The 15,652-nt window shown below is 33.2% G+C and overlaps 1 protein-coding gene across 1 annotated transcript in view; it reads left to right on the top strand.

The window, feature by feature from the left end:
• The first annotated feature begins 4,238 nt into the window (after window positions 1-4,238).
• Window positions 4,239-15,652, top strand: part of LOC138700056 (alpha-2Da adrenergic receptor) — a 687,508-nt gene continuing 676,094 nt past the window's right edge. The window contains exon 1 of the mRNA XM_069826359.1: window positions 4,239-4,446. The gene's annotated coding sequence lies outside the window, so the exon portion shown is untranslated. The remainder of the gene's footprint in view (window positions 4,447-15,652) is intronic.

Here is a 15,652-nt window from a genome sequence, read left to right as displayed (position 1 = left end):
CATGGATGTTGTTGACACTTCAAATATGAAATTCATCATGCCATTTCTTAAGGTGTTGTAGAAACTTGGGAAAACTGAAGTAGGCCTACATTTATAACTTAAATTTCCTCATAGAAATACACGTGTAAATGTAGGTAACTGTGGACAATGGCTGTTTTAATAAAAAATTCTCTGTTTTGGTTCAAGTGTGCCTCTCGCTTAATCTTCTTTTTTCTTTTGTTGCTTAAGTTTCTTCAATGAGGTTACTTCTGCACCTAAAGATGACTCCATAACTGATACAACAATTCACGCGCTAAAGTATTTTTCTCTGAGGTGGTTTTTATCGCGTATGTAAAAAGCAGTACTGCCAGTCTACAACAACTTAAAATTGTATGGATAAATGTTCCAAGATCATATGAATGGGATATTTGTAAATTCTACCATCGTCCTGGACAATGGCTGTTTTCATAAAAATGTCTTTAGACAATGGTTGTTTTATTAAAAACTACTGAAAATTTCCACTCGTATAACATAGGACTATGGTGTTTTTTTTTTTTTCACTAACAACTAATTCATTAGATGGCCGCTACAATAAGCTCACCCCAAGCTTATTAACGTACCTCAAATTTGCATTTCTTGGACTATGGTTCTTTTTTTTTAAAACCCTTCAATTGTTTCATTTTAACATGGTGCAAAGTCTAAGTGATAATGTTAGCAATCAAACGCTTCCATCAAGCACATAAGATCAACATGGAATAATCATTAATTATAAAAATTGTATTATTAATTACTTAGGATCCCGGACACTTCAACCAATGTACGCACAACTTGACTATAGAGTTCCTTGAACATAGTAGACAGACATACTGTGAATGTAAACAACGACGTCAATGTACTTCGTTATATTCTACTGTTAATAGTACAATCTAGTGATGGTAGAAAATGAAGTAGGATACATACCTCACAAGTTTGCATGTCCTTCGGCGACGTTGATGGCGTTAGCATTACTAATGAATAGACAGTGGATGCGAGATGACTTAAGGGAAAGTGAAGTTGTTTCGTATCGGAGTATATGGCACGTGCCGCGTCGTCCGTCTTTTGTGTATCTAGCGAGTACAGCAGCGTACATAACGAAGGAACCCCGGTCCATATTACAACGCAATGTGTTCAGTTGTGTTATCCTGCTCAAGTATTTAGTACGAGTTGAATAGTGTAGTGCTGATCCATTCATAATGTCGAAGTCAAAACGTTAAATTCGCTTAGAGATACGAAATGCAATTTAGAAAATATGAGAGTGACATTTTATGTATTAACGAAGACAATATCGTGTGTAATGTATGTAAAATTTAAATAAAAACCAGAACAACTCAGGCTATAGAGAAACATTGCAACAGAACATCGCACGGGAAATGCGTTGAAATGAAATCTGAGAAACCATATACATCATCATCATCGTCATTTAGTTGTGCGGGCATAACGACACGTGAAACATGATGCTCAGTACAAATATTCCTCTAAAGAAATTGAGTGATCCCCATTTTAGAGGTTTTCTTCAGAAATTCTCTCGATAAAAAAACTGTTTAAGCGATAGGCGAAGACGATTCAGCTTCGACAACTTACGAGAATATAATATCGTCGTTTACTGCAACGCTGGTAATTGCATCAATGATGACGAGGACTGAACCTTGCAAGGTATGTATTGCAGTACTACAGTACGTTATTTTTCTTTTCCTTCTGACTGTACGGAGACACAGTAGCATGTTGACGTCGTCTGTTTACGTTTAAAACCTGTTGAGCCAATGGTCTGAATTAAAAAAAAATGTAACATATAGTAAATGTGCACTTACATTTAACGAAATCATCCCGCATCCACTGTCTACTAATGAACAACCGTGTACATACTATACTTGAAAGAAGTTCGAAAAACTGTTCACTATGAATTGATAATGCACTGTGATGGCCTGAATTCGTTTCGTAGTGAGAGACGGAAGAATACTGTACCTCTTATCACGAACCGGATTGTACTCTAAGGCACAGGTAAACAAAACGCAACGTGCCACCTCAATCCATCTGTACTCCGTTGCACTGTAGCTTCACTTCATTCTTAAGTTGTCTCGGATCCTAAACCTATAGAGGTATGTTCAGTGCTAGACTCTGGGAGACTTATGGAAAAATTTATTCTTGTTTCCGCTCCGTTTTTTGCTAGCTGCCACTGATTTTCCCATTTCACAAGGATTTGTTCTCTCAGAGTTTTTATTATCGCACTCATGGGGATCTTGCTGTAGTTTAGTGTATAATCTCTTGTAGCTTTCTTGGCAAGGCGGTCTGCAAGCTCGTTCCCGATGACTCCTATATGACCCTTACCCAGCTGAAAGTTATGATCCAACACCTGTTCCTCTTAAAGAAGTAAATTTCTTTCTGATGTCTTCTATTAATGAATTGTGGTTCCAGCTGTTCTGGAGGAAACCTAGAGTGACCTTAGTGTGAGTGTGTGAGAGTGTGTGTGCTTGGGCGTAGAGATGTATTGTAGATATGTTTTTACAAATGTATTATTTGCCTTCCTATATACTGTATTTACGTATGATTGATGCCACTGATTTCTTGTTACATTAGTGCCGCGCAGTGTAAGTAATTTCATAATGAAAAGATATTAGTTGAATATTCACGCTGAAGAGCAAACGCATTATGCGAAAGGAATGAAATGTTCGTTTATAACTCCCGTCGGAGGTTTATTTTAATGTGTTAGTCGATTGCTCATTTAGAAAATTGTGATCCCCTTTGAAACGAAGTAGTGAGCTCTTTATTATGATTAATAAGACAGCCAAATGAAACTCCTCTTTCATTATCATCGTCCCGCTTAATTTATAGCGAGAAGTGGGACTTCTTAATTACAAAGAAGAGGGGAGGCAACCTGAGCGTTCAGATGGAATAAACAACTGATCTCACACACAAGTGAACTTATTCCTACATTTACCCCACAGAAAATTATACACATGGATTCTTTCTGTTATCTTTAATTTAAAAGAAAAAGTCTAACTTCATGAGGGGCATAAAATATTACTTTATGTCGGACCTCATGTTGACACCTTCCTCTTCTTAAGCACCCCAAAGTAGGGTGAAGAATCTGTGTCTCTACTTGAACATCCGCAATGTACAAGCTCACTGCAAGGTTCCGCTTTAATATGCAGCAGTTTAAAACTACATGCCGAGAAATGTATGAAAAAATATTCACACTTCTGCCTATGATAATTTTTGAGAAGAGATTAATTAAAAACCAATGTTTTGAGTAACCGAAAAAAAGTAATTTCAAAGATCTAATGCATATAACTAAACAATTCATTCAACGAGAATGAAATTCATGTGGTATATGCAAGACACACATATACAGATTTAAAAAAAGGTCATTATTGGTTGAGTAGTTTCCAAGATTAAAAAAAAAAATGTTAGTTTTGATCACTTCAATATTGAACCTTCCTTTAAACAGCATAGCCACTTGCCCCGACTGTCTCTTAATTGTAACTACCCCAAATGTTCGCGTGATTTATTTTAGAGTAAAGGTAATGGAAACTATTGATTGAGCTGTTTAATTTCCTTGTTTTATTGTACTTGCATAATTATCATTTTGAACTCTTACCGTTTCCTGCATAAGAATGATTACAATGATTATTAGAGGAGAAAATTTCGCTCCGGCGCCGAACCCGGATCCATGATTCTACGTACGAAGTGCTCTAACCGCAGAAATATGTCGTAGTTCAATCCACAGCCCCGGATCGAATCTCTCTCCTCTAGTGTTTTTCCATTTGTGGCTGACTCCAAGTTCGACATATATGTTGACATATATTAAGTCAATTGTCATTAGGCCTACACAAGGAGCGCACTCAACTGAGTGACTTGGTGGCCGGGATTCCACAGTAATATACACTATTGGGCGAAGAATCTACGTAAAGATTAATTTTTGGTCCTACAGAATATATCTATTATGATAACAATGATTAACTTATATTAGAGAATTATCATAACATATATTCTGTAGGACCAAAAATTAATCTTTACGTAGCTGCATAATAATGACATTGTTTTATTTTGTATGCATTATATATTTTAGGTTATATTATTATGTTATATCTCATAATCATTCTTCCACACTTACACTTGGGTCTTACTGTATGGAAGAAGAAACTGCCGTTGCGTTGTGGTTATATAAATTTGTATGTTGGTGACTTCTTTGCTCGCGGTGAAGTAGCCTATGCGTGGGCAGATGTAGACATCGCATCGGGTCCTGACGGAACTCCCCGAACTCGGTGCGCTGAGAGAATGATAGGGATGCTGGAGCGCGAGCGAGGGACGTCAGTCGCGTCTCGACCTGGCGTGCTGTTCGGTCCCTGTCCCTGTCCCTTCCCGTGTGCCGCTCTCGTCCTTTGTCGTCGCGATTGTTTCCAAAGGTGGAGCGATCTTTAGTCAAATCTGGTGAGTCGTACTCAGCATTTTAGTGTTTCAAACTCTGCAATAACATTAATTACAAATGCCTGTATCATATTTTGTGACGTTAATTTCAATCGATTTGCAACAATATTCAATAAATAAAACATTGCAGTTTATTTTAATATGATACAAGGTTGAGAGAAACATCCTTAAATTGCATGAAATTATTTATTTTCTCCGTATTCGTTTAACATAACTTACAATAGACAATTTTAGCACCCCTGATATTGTTGAATAGTTACTGAAATTTAGATCACTTTAGGTGACAGATCAAACTTTACTACATGAATGTCAATTTTACTAGCAAAATTATTTTAATACAATCGCAAAGGTTTCGTTATCGTTAACGGTCAACATCATTTTATTGTTAAAATATATTAAAATTCGGAACAGAATTTGCAATACGTACGGTATATATTCCTCAATTTTATAAGTTGATCAACTATTAAGAAACCAGCATTTTTCAGCATAATTTTAGAAGTGTGTACCTACTGTTTTATTGTATCTGTTTTATATTCTTTTTCAATTATTCTAAGCAAGAACATTTTGTATGGAACTTCTTCCCGATTCACTCTATTGCTACCAAAACTGTTGTACGTTCTAATGTTTAGTTTATGTAAATAACAATTTTATACAGCTATACTTAATACATTAAAATTTATAATCCTAGAGGCTAGTAGGATTTGCACTAAGCTTAAATTATTTTAAATTAATTATCCACAAACATCTCGTAATAAATGTCAGCGGATATTTTCAACAGGAATGAAATGGTAGAACTCCCGTCATTCTTGAAAATAAAATTGAAGTTAAGGTATGTGAGAGGAAATTAAAATTTGGCTCTAAATATTTTATTTAGGCTACCTGTTGACTTATTAATTAACTTTTTTCTTACGAATCGAAAACTATTTTTCAACATTTGTTATGATATAAACTTGAAAGTAATTAAAATATAAATATATTTACATATTCTGTTGCCTGCAAAGTTTCTGATGTTTGAATCATGTATATAGTGTTCAACATTCGGATCTGCGTATCCGTCACATCTTAAGCAACAGTCTCCATTTCAGATACTTAATTACCAGTTAACTGTCATTGTGGAGAAGTACAGTATATTTAAAAATTTTATTAAATAACTTAGGTTGAACAACTTCGCGTTAGAATGTTTTGTTTCGGTTTAATAGTTCTACCTTTCTCTAATGTATGTAAAGTAGTGTCCTGATATCTGGACTCTATAGCTGCACATAAATGAGCCTTTCAGAGCAGAAGTGGTGTAAGTCAAATTGGGTAATGAGGTTTAAAGTAAAATTTCTGTAAAATACAGCGCAAAGTACCAATTAATATGTCCTTCGTGCTACCCACTGACTAGTAATAGTTTAAATATATTGAATATTAATTGCTACTTTGCGCTGTATTTTACAGAATGTTTACTTCAACCCTCATTATCCATTTTTGACTTACACCACTTCTGCTCTGAACGGCTCAAATATGTCTACGCGTATGAAAAACGAAACATCACATTACATAATTTCAGTAGATACTACTGTACTCCAACCACGAGAAAGTCTTCGGGGACTGAGACGAAGCGGGATAATGCTGTGAATGAATGTTGATGTCATAAGATGTCATAAGGTCACACACGTGGGTACTCTTATCTCTATTGGCTAGCTTTAACAGCACAAATCATAACATTGATCACACATATTGGTACTATCCTAGTTACAAAATTAGATCACGGTTAATCTTCTGGTCTTTTAATCTCTCCATACAGAACATATGGAGGAGAGCGCATGGTTTTTAAACTGACGTTATAACGGTAATATCGTCTAATAGATGACGCAATAGTAAGCACATTGATCTCCTGGTTGGAGAACATATTATTTTTCGGAATGTTATTTGTTTGATGTGTACCCTTTCGATTGTGTCGTGTGATTTTTAATGGCTCCTAGCTAAAGAAGTTTCCCTATCTAAATAATTATATTATTATTTGAGAGATATTCCTCTTCATGCTGGACACAAAATCGTATTATCAATACTAGTGATTTAGTGGTTTTAAATGTTTAATTACAGTGTAAGATTATACAAAAACTAAAGAAGCTTACTGACACTACTTTATGAAACGAAATATTATATTTTATCCGCAGTGTATCACAGTAAAAGAATTTTAGTTTCGTCCTTTAAGCGTGCAGAAATTTGATCTGAACAGATGTAGCTTTTCGTTCTGAAAAGTAATTTTAAAGCGTTACGTTTGCTCGGATCAGATTTTTGCATATTTAAAGAACAAGACTAAAATTTTTTCAGTCATTTATTATCAAGATACATTACTCTCTTAAACTGACTAAGCACATTGGGAATTAAATCAATGGATATCCGAAAACACGCTATGAAATGTTTCATATAAAACACAATTTATCTCGGAAAGGAAGCAAAAACTAACAAAATTGAATTAAACTATTTTGCTTGAAAAATATCAAAGAATAACTCCATTAAATTAAGACATTGCTTACGGATCATTCTGTGTAAAGGCTGTTACGGTAACCACTCATCTTTCGAAGACTGGTTGAAATATCTTCAGTGTTTTAAATCAATGCTTTAACGTATATTTTAATTGTATTGGTATTAAGTAGTTATGCTTAATGATACAAATAATTTTTTTCATTATTATCGATGTAATTTACTTTAAACAAAATTGCTATAGAACTATTTACACATTGCTTGCAAATGAGGTTACTTTTAATTGAAAGAATAAATTAATTTCAGCTCAGTAACAGTTTTGCGGTTTCTTGGTTGCTAATGTACATATTCAAATTCGTGACTTGGGATAACGAAGTGGATATTGTGAATGCAGAGCCATGCTTCTCATGACAAACGCAACAATGCACAGGTGGCCAGCAGTCTGGTATTAATGTCTCGTTTGCTGTAATTTTTTTAATTCTAGAAAATATTAAAACGCATATCTTACAAAGAAGTTTTTAATGCATAACAGACACACAACGCCCTGTTCTAAATATGTACGCAGACGAAGTTATTAGTGCATTATACAGTATGTATCTTACGACGAAATAATCTTAATACTTACTTACTTACAAATGGCTTTTAAGGAACCTGCCCGCAATCGGTCCCTATCCTGTGCAAGATTTCTCCAGATGGATTGACACACAGCCAAATAGATCACATCTTGATAGATAAACGAAGACATATTAGTATAATAGACATTCGAACTTTCAGGGGGGCAGACTGTAATTCTGATCATTATTTGATAATGGGAGAATTAAAAGAAAGACTGTCAGTAGCCAAGCGAGTAGAGCAACAAGTTAATATTAGTAGAGTCAATATCCTGAAATTAAAGGACTAGGAAACTAAGCAACATTATCAGATCGAAATTTCAAATAGGTTTACCACTTTAGAAATCTCCGACGAAACTGAGAAAGAGTTAGATGTTAATAGGGTGTGGGGAAAATATCACAGATAGTATCAAAATTGCAGCTGAGCAGAGCATAGGTTATTACGAAACAAAGAAATAATCTTAATAGTAAAAATATTTATATAATCTATTTGGGAAACAATGTGTTATGCAATGTTGCATATTTTAATTATATATCTTATATTCAACTTTGTAAATATGAGTACTTGATAAATAAAGGAAGTTGTGTTGTTACAATGCATTATCTTATTGTCTTGCTATTTGTTTTACACCAAATTTTTTTCTTTACATTTTCATCCAATAATTTCTTTTATATTACACTACTCATCGCAATGGCAAACAGATTATGGTATTTCAAAGTAGAAATCGCGCAAATGTTTTGTTACCTACATCGTCTCGAATATGTTCAGTAATTTATAGTAGGCGCTATTATTTGTATGTATATTGGGATATCTTAGCTGTTCCTTCAAAATCGGATACAAAGATAATTACCAGAAAATATAAAATGGCAGTATTAATAATGCAGAAGAAAAAAACGTATTAAACATAAAAATATGCCACAATGGCGAAATCGTTAGCAATAATAAAAGAATACATTAGTTAGAACAAATTATAATAAATATTATAGGGTAAAGGTTGTTAATTTTGTGATATAAGTAATATTGTAATTGTTCTTTTTGAGAATTTATTATAATTTTACTGAGCGAGAGGAAGATCGATATTTGCGTCAACGTATTAAGTGGTTGTTCTTGGACAAGTTTCTGCACAAAACCGGTCTTTCTCTCGCTCAGTAAAATTGTAATAAATTCTCAAAAAGAACTATCCCAATATTACTCGTATCACAATATTAGCAACCTTTACTCTACATTTGTTTTTAACTTTTGCCTTGATGTCATTTGGACTGAAATTTAAAATATATGTAATATTATCATCTATAGACTTATTGGAAAGTAACCTACAAAGTGAATTACAATATATATATATATATATATAGGGACATCATTTTATTTTTACTTGCATTTTTATTGTACCTGCATTTATGAATGTACTTCACTCCCACCCCTTCACTAATGTCCTTGCTTCCGTCAGACACACAAACTTACGACCGCTGTTGCATTCGAAATCTTCAAGCAGTGAAGTAAACACTGCAGTGTATAGTGTGTTTCATAAATATGATTTCGTTTTTCTATAGAAGAAAGAACCTATATTAATAATATCGTACTAAAAATTATATTCAAGAAACGATAAATTCAATTTCAGAGAATATGCTTGAAAATGTTTTTAATAATATGCGTACTGAATTGAAGCCTGCATTGTAATGAACGGCAAACATTTTCAGCAACTTGTTTAAAAATTCAGATTAGCTTTTTTTAAATTGAGGTGGCTAGAAGCAAAGGAATGCTAGTGACATTTGTAATAACATGAGTTAAGTGCATCCAGTGTAAGCAAAAGTATCTAAAATTTTAGTGGCAAAAGGATATTTTAATCGCATCACACATTAAAATTTAAATAAAAATTTCACCGATTTTACGAAAGCTTAAATAGTTAAACCCCATTTTCTCAAAAGTAACTTAAGTGCACTTACAGCCCTTTACTTATGACCCCCCTCAATTTAAATGCACTCTCTATATTGTATGTTAACACCAATAATTAATATGCTAAATAAAGTAGACATTACATAACGAACATAGCCGCCTGAAAAGTTGAGTTTTTGAAAAAAAAAAAAAAAAAAAAAAAAATGTTACTACTCTACTGTATTTTGATAAAATTCCTTAAAAGTGATGATCAAACTGAAAATCGTAATATCGTATTTCCCTACAACATAAATGGATACACTACTTTTCTCTCCTCCTATACCTAGTAAAATGATTTGTTTACATATTGCACTAGTAACATCAAACTCCTATAATGGAAGGGGGCAACAGTGTTTCCGAGTATAGCCAGGTTAATGTTAAAAATGTTGGTAAAAATAAAGTGATGTCCCTGTGTATATATATATATATATATATATATATATATATATATATATATATTTATTCAATAAAAACGCGTAAACTTAAAACGTGAAAAATTATCTATATAAAATTTTCGTCATTTTGTAATGTCTGTAAATTGCATTACCAGTTGGTACCGTCATTCATTACAATCGTCATTCATGATGATCGTCACCATTATCACCACTACCGTTGTCATCAATTTGTGTCGCTACCACTTCCTTCATGAAAATGATAGAATTTGTATCTTTAAATCATAGCAGCATTCCATCGTTTTCAATCCTATATTAGTAAAAGTTGTCGTATTTTCGTGTCATCGTTATTATAGTATATATGCCTACTGTATCAGTATCGTGTCTAGATGTCATCGTGAAAGGACATAGTGACCAAGTTCTTGACATTTTCTTCCTTAAATTTTTATTAAAATCTTTTATTAGGAAGAGTCAGCGGCTTTCCCGTACATTCTGTTCTTAAATTGACTCTCTACAGAACAAAATAGTCAACTCGGAAAGAACAACTGAAAAGCTTTATTGAAAAAGTCATGAATATAAGCACATAAATATCATAATCTTCTTGTAAGAGTACGAATTACGTTACGCAATATTTTTGAAGCGCAATGAAAAAGTGTAATCAAAGTGTTGGGTTAATTATTATAATTAACTAGCCATATATATTTTATATAGGCCTATTTTGGTGATTAATGACCGTATTCACTTCACTACTACTTCGTCTTGCCTTCAAGTCAGAAGTTAGATCATATAAAGCAAAGTGCCATATCAGTATTCAGAGACAATACTTATCTTTCCCTTGACTAAGGCGAATGTAGGTAAAAAGCAAGTGAACTTGGTTATCGACGTCATAATATTATGATGATATAGTGCTTCCAGCCCACAGCTGATTCATGTAGAACATACGTCGGCATTTTGTGACTCGCAAACCAGCCCCTGGAAAATGAAGCAAGTGAAGGGGAGTAGTAGAGGCTATACCCTCACCCATAACGGACTCGCAGTTTGTTGTATACAACGTAACTAATATCACCGGTGACTTGGCCTCATAGTATCATATCATTATCAGGAACATTAAAAAATCTCATGGCAAAGTAAATTTCGACCAGAATATTTATTTATTTATTTATTTATTTATTTATTTATTTATTTATTTATTTATTTATTTATTTATTTAATCTGACAGGATTAAGACCATAAAGCCTTCTCTTCCATCATATCAGATAGCACATATAGTCCACACCTGTGGAGTAAGGGCTAGCGCGTCTGTCCGCGAAACCAGGTGGTCTGGGTTCGATTTCCGGTCGGGGCAAGTTACCTGGTTGAGGTTTTTCCCGGGGTTTTTCCTCAACTCAATAGGAGCAAATGCTGAGTAACTTTCGGTGCTGGGCCCCGGACTCATTTCACCGGCATTATCACCTTCATCTCATTCATACGCTAAATAACCTAAGATATTGATAAAGCGTCGTAAAATAACCTACTAAACAAAAGCACATATAAATACAAAAAAAAAAAAAATACAAACACTGATGAAAATAATATCATCGATAATAATATCGATCCTTGTAAAAGATATCAATTATTGTTATAATTATGCTCAAATTTATAATTTACTTTCCTGTAATTTCACAATTAAACATAGATAATAATATAATTTTCATCCATTCTATAATTCACCAAGAGGCACTATGGAGCTAAACAACAAAATATAAAATATGTTATGGAATTGGTTGTTGACACCATGATACAAATAAAATCAAAGTCAAATTAAACATCGGAAATTCCAAAACCTGCTACGGGATATGCAGGAAGAATACCAGATTTTCCATATTATACAGCTGTAAGGTGACTTAATCTTAGAAAAATGCTTCGTCGGTTTTTGGTAAATTAAAATAACTTCTGCTTTTATGAAGGAAAAGGTGCAGTAATTTTCTTTAAGTAGCGGTAATTGTCGCGTATGTTTGAAATATATTGCACTACCCTAAGATTTCAATATGTTAATAAATAATTACTATTATAGGACACAGAAATTCCCAAGTTGGAGGAAAATTGGCTACTAGATTTGACATTCCTTTCCGAAATTTCAGAATACTTCAACAACTTGATAGCTTCAAGGTAATAATAAAAAATATAATTCATATGTACGACAGTATCAATTCTTTCCTTTTACTTACAACAGACTTATGGAATCAAAATTTATTAGAAAAGAAGATATTTAATTTTCCTTGATTACACTCATTTGGCAATACTGTAGGGTAAATGTTGGTAATATTGTTTCACATGTAATATTGTGATGGTTCTTTTTGAGAATTTATTACAATTTTTCTGAGCGAAAGAAGAACCGGTTTTGTGTTGAAACTTATCCACGAACATTCCCTTAATATGTTGACGCAAAAAAACCGATCTTCCTCTAGCTCAGTAAAATTGTAATAAATTCTCAAAAAGAACTATCACAATATTACCAACCTTTACCTTATATGAGATATCAAATTACAGTATTATATTGATCTCTTGAATGAACTACAAATGGATTTTCATAACAAAAGATTCTTTCAATTAAAAAAAAATTGAACCTGAATTACAATAGGAAGTTGTACCTATATCTCTTAAACGACATGTTTTCTTTGAAACACAGTATAAAGATTCCGAAGGTGTTAATATTTTCAAATTACTAAAAAAAAAAAAAAATAAAATAAAATATGCTAATCTGAAGTCTTACACAGCCAAAATCACAGCTATATATGGCTCCACATTGTATTATATGTGAACAATTTTTTTTACAAATATGAACATTGCAACATCAAAAAGAACTCGTATTATAGATGAGCATCTCACTTTACAGTTAAAATTAGCTATATTTAATTTTATTCCTGACTGATCAGTTACTCAAATACCATTTTTCTCTTTAAATTACTGCCCCGATTTTGTTCTGTTATACTTTACCAGTCATTGTTCAACGATATTTGTGAAAAATTACGACGAAAATAAATGAAAACATATCAATAATAATCACGGTGATCAACATTGTACTTCTAAGATTACAATCCGGCATTGTACATTAAATACTGTGGTAATGAGACGCGTACCCATCCCCTTTCACTCCTTCTATTTGAATACTGAGCTAGTTGCGTTCTGCTGATGTATTCGGAAAGTAAGTTTTGCCGATGTATGATATAGAAAGTGCGGACTAAGCTTACATTTCATTTCAAGTCTGTCATTTTCAAAAACATCCACAGAAATAGAAAGAACCGCAGTTGGAGGTGTATAAATATTTGCTTATAAATATAAAGACATAGTGAAGTATGTGAGTAATTATCGGTCTTTGAATACAAACCAATGGAAGCGAAAGATGTTGGAAGACCCAAAAAGCGTTGGCGAGATCAACTGTGAAGTCAGAATAGATAGATGCCTAATCCATGAAGTGAAGAAGAAGAAGAAGAAGAAGAAGAAGAAGAGCCTGTCACATTTAAGCACACTTAAATACCATCGACTTGGCCCGGGATCGAACCTGCAACCTCGGGCATAGAAGGCCAGAGCTATACCAACTGGACCAACCAGGCCGACAGAATCGTCAATATTATCACCCCTCAAACCATGTACCTGAGATGAAGTAAGAATCAGTGTATTGTAGATATTATTTTTCTAACTCTCATATTACAACTCCTATGTTACATAAGTATTTAAAAGTTAACCAATTAAATAAATCTAATCTTCCTTTTTTGATTTGCAGATAATAATATAATAATAATAATAATAATAATAATAATAATAATAATAATAATAATAATAAAATAACTTACACTTTATAGCTATATAACTTCAGAATGAACTAGTAAAATAGGTGATAAGATTGTGGTTATGATTACATAGCCATAACTTCAGAATAAAGAAGCAAATAATATGATAGAGAACGCATAATTCACGTATTCTTGAAAATTGTCGTCTTTTAGGCCCATTTGAGCCCTTAAACTTAATTTATAATAGTAAAAACATGTCTCATTAGTTCTCTTTCAAACAAATTATAGCACTAAAAGAGGTACTTATAAGTTGGTCTTCACGTATCTTGAATCTTGCTATCTTTTGGTTAAGTTACGAAAGAAGTGAAATTTAAATTATGGCTCTGAATTCAAATTCTGCATTGTCTACCTACTGAAGTCGGACGTAAGTGTAAGTGAAGTAGAAGTGGCGTTCCTGAATATGGCCCTTAGTCTCTTCAAACTGCTACTTTAAGCACATGACCGGAACGATGGTTGGCGATCCGATAGCTATCAGAGTGTTCTAGAGAATTGGATGATAGACATTACAGTTTCCCCATTGCATTTCGGATTTGATTATGATGTTGATTATGATTATGATGATGATGTTGATGATGATGATGATGATGATGATGATGATAGGCCTAATGCCAGGAAATGAGCCCGAGGATCAAACGTAGCCAGTATTTACTCCAAGAATTGAAGGGTTCAGAGCCATAGTAGGCTAAGCGCCATTTATTAAAATCGGAGAAAACAAGAGTTAAAATTAAGTGACTACCATAATTTAACGAAACATATAGCAAGTAAGTTAAAGTATGCTCATTAAAATTAAATGATATGTCAATCTTCATTAAATTATGGTGCTTACTTAATTTTAACCCTTGCTTTCTCCGTTTTTAATAAATGGCGCTTTGACAGCTATGGCTCTGAACCCTTCAATTGAGAAAAAATAACGGTAAAATCTTAACCACATAAATTGTCCCGACTGGGATTCGATCCCTGGCCCGCGAGTTAAGCAGTCAGACACGCAAATCACTTCTACAAGCGGTGGATTTGTTTTAACTAAGAGCGAAATTTTTAAATTAATTTATATCTAAAATCGTTGCTCTCAGATTTTTCTCTTTGTCTGTGATTAAAAAAAACTACGATTTACTAAAGAGTCCATTAGAACTACTTTTGTATGTGTACCGATGGAGACTAACGAAGTGAAACTTAAACTTAGAACTTCTGCCAATATTTAATAGTAAAACTTATTTCCTTCTTTCATTTTAATGACATCAGTTGGATTTGATTCCTTCCCACAATTTTTCTTCAATACAGAAATATTTCGCTGGAACTGATTGAAAAGTTTTTCAGGAAACATTAAAAACCTTCCATATTTTTTGCAATGTAAACCAACATCCACTTTCAAGACTTGGGTCTTGAAGCCAAGTTTATTATGTGGTCTCCATAGGAAAAGTTCATCTTAGCGACACTTTTAATAAGAAACTCTGTTTCATACATTGGGGCTTTCTCGTCATACCGTATTGTACAGAGAATTAGAGTGAGCTACAGTATGTCTAGCCAATTTGGCAACCAATCCCTTGTACATTTTAGAACGAAATTTAACTTGAACTGCGTATTACACTATCGGTGTTGCGTCGAGATACATCAATATGCCACATGGAGCCCCAATATGGTCCAATTTGTCTCTCACATTTTCTCCATAACTGGTCAAATTCAGACATAGTTATAACGGGATACAACGAGGTAATGTTACCCGAACAATATTTTACTGACGGATTATACATTCTTGATAATATGAAAGAGGCCTATCTCGATATTTAAAGTATTTAAAAGTTACAATTTCCAAGGATATTTAATAGTAAGACTTAATTTACCAATCACAAAGTTGACATAACGAAATAATTACCCAAGTGCTTCCAACAAATTACATTAAAGCACGCCACATAAAATGTTTTCAAATAAAATAAGAAACATCTAACATTAATATATGTTAATTAGATTTAATCTGTC

Source organism: Periplaneta americana, chromosome 5 (assembly GCF_040183065.1).
Source record: "Periplaneta americana isolate PAMFEO1 chromosome 5, P.americana_PAMFEO1_priV1, whole genome shotgun sequence".
In the NCBI taxonomy this organism is placed as follows: Eukaryota; Metazoa; Arthropoda; class Insecta; order Blattodea; family Blattidae; genus Periplaneta; species Periplaneta americana.
The sequence above is the reverse complement of the archived record's forward strand: the minus strand, read 5'-3'. Positions and strand labels throughout refer to the sequence as shown.